General features: G+C 33.1%; 1 pseudogene; it reads right to left on the minus strand.

Moving 5' to 3' along the window:
- The window catches only part of LOC113079488 (endothelin-converting enzyme-like 1), a 30690-nt pseudogene that overhangs the window by 8550 nt on the left and 19640 nt on the right, over positions 1–2500 (minus strand).

Raw genomic sequence — 2500 nt, forward strand, 5'->3', positions numbered from 1 at the left:
TTTTGTCATTTTTATTTATTATTTTTTTAAATGTCTATATAGCTTTTATTCATTTTTACTTATTAGTTTTTAGTAACTTTATTGCAATTAAAATCTATTATAAATAAAATCAGTTATGCCTTGGCTACTGCAGATGAAATTTTATTTCTATTTTTTTTTATTAGTAATGAAAAACTTTTTTTAGTGCACTTTATTAACCCTGACCCATATATTATATCAGGCCAATGATGTTTCTATGAGGGCCGCTTAATATCTTTTAACCTTCATGTTAATTTAATAAGAAATGGAAACTTCTGAGTGACAAAAATCATTCACACTTGTAATTAGAAAAGCAAGTCAAGTGAAACCTTCGTTTTAAAGCTGGTCAGATTAACAAGAGATGACCTCAAATATTAAAAATCATCATATTTTCATGATTTCTGAAGATCATGTGACACTGGAGACTGGAGGAATGATGCTGAAAATACAGCGGAGCATCACAGAAATAAATTACACTTCAACACAGACTGATGTAGAAAACATCTATTTAAAATCTTAATAATATCTTACTATTTTTAATGCACTTAAAATCACGTAAATGCACTCCTGTTGAGCAGAAGAGTCTTCTTTCTAAAACCTTTTGAATGACAGTCTGTGTAAAAGAGCAACAGGAATATTTTACAAACATTCCCCTAAAGAAAGTAAGCCGTGTGTGGATGATTTATTCCTTTAATAGAAACTTTAAAGAGGTTTGGATGATTCTTGTGCTCAAAAAAAACAGGATGAAACCCACGGCAAGCTGGAAAAACTGCAAAAGTCTGCACTCGTCTGACAAAAGTGACATTTTGACTGAGGATTTCCACAAATACACCCCGCCACGCAAACCATCTGGGAGCCACGTCTTCCTGAAAAGAAGTGCGATTTGATCCATCCATCATTCTATCAATCTGAGAAGAGCAGGGGAGGAGAGGTAAACAAACACTGGGACACTTCTATAGCAAAGAGAAATTAGAAAAGAGCTCTCGATATCTCTATTATATGAGCAGAGACTGAAGTTGCTGATGCTCCTAAAAAAAGAGGCCAGAATCTCTCTTTATGCTATATTATCACCAAATATTGAACTGATCTGAGCTCATGCATTCTTCTGAGGAAGAAACAAACATTTTTGGTGGACAATGTTCACTTAAAAACTGAGATTAAATCAATGAAACCCAATCAAACAGTTCCTGAAAAAATGCAAAACTTGTGATCACTGAGAAACTTAATCCAAAATTTTGATGCATTAATATCTTATTAACAATATAGCATAATGGAAAAGATATGCAGCTTAGTAGGAACGTCACAAGTGTAAGAATGTGTAAATTAAACCTTAAAAAGTACAGAGATTATAAAAAAAGGAAGTTGTTATATATTGTTTTATTCAATATTAATCTATTTTATTGTAATTTTCTAATTTAAGAATATCATAATTAATATTATGTATTCCAAAAAACATTTCTTAAGAATGTTCCTAACTGTTTTCCTAAGATTGAACGTAAGAGGAATTTAAATTCTGATAAAAAAAAAATCACTGTAAATAAATTCTAAAAGTTAAGACCAGTGTTATTTATTTTCCAGTTTAATTTTCCATTTAATTAAAGTTCAGTAATTTTGTTGAGTGTCATTTTTAGTATTTTCTTGTCTGTATGGTTTTTGTTTATTTGTATTTCAGCTTTAGTTTGTTTAACTAAATTCAAATGAGAAATGTTTCCTGAGCAGCTAGCTATTTTATTTTATATTATTTCAGTTAACATTTATTTTATTTGGAGTAACTATAATAGCCCTGGTTAGAATAGCCTCAAACATGTCTTCAATTCATTTGTCTGGTTGTTTAAAATCTAAAGCATTACAGCAAAATACCAGCTACAAATAATAAGGGTGTGAACTTTTTTTTCTTTTTAAACAGCTCTACAAATTCAACTCAAACAGGTTCTCAATTAACTCATACATTTATAATTACAACACTTTTAACCAGAATTCAGCACCAAATAACTATTTAAAAAACACTGTGCATTGAGAAGTGTGCGCTTATTATGATTTGAAAGTCTTTGACAAGATTGAATTGCATGAATTTTATCTTAAGAGGAATTCATCTTAAGAAATAAATCAGACTTGCGTTCTGTATTCAAAAGTTACAGATCTTGATGTAAACTCGATTTCTACATCACCTTGGCTCTGCTGGAGGAGGAGAAGTGCTGCTGGACGAAGAGCGCGCCGAGGGCCATGCCGAAGTGTTTGTTGGCCTGATTGAGACACAGCCGCTCCAGATCCAGCTGACGCTCGCCTCCGTCGACCTCGCGTGAGAACTCGTGAATCGTGCTCCGAAACGCCGTGGAGAGATGCTCGCTCAACGCCGCCACGATACGCCACAACATGTAGTTATGAAGAACCCTGAGACAAACACAGAGATTTGACTTCACTGCATGTGCCCTACAACATCAGGGAATAAACTGTGATACTCGAGGTTGTGGATTTTATTCTG

This window comes from Carassius auratus, unplaced genomic scaffold (assembly GCF_003368295.1).
Source record: "Carassius auratus strain Wakin unplaced genomic scaffold, ASM336829v1 scaf_tig00028288, whole genome shotgun sequence".
Lineage (NCBI taxonomy): Eukaryota > Metazoa > Chordata > Actinopteri > Cypriniformes > Cyprinidae > Carassius > Carassius auratus.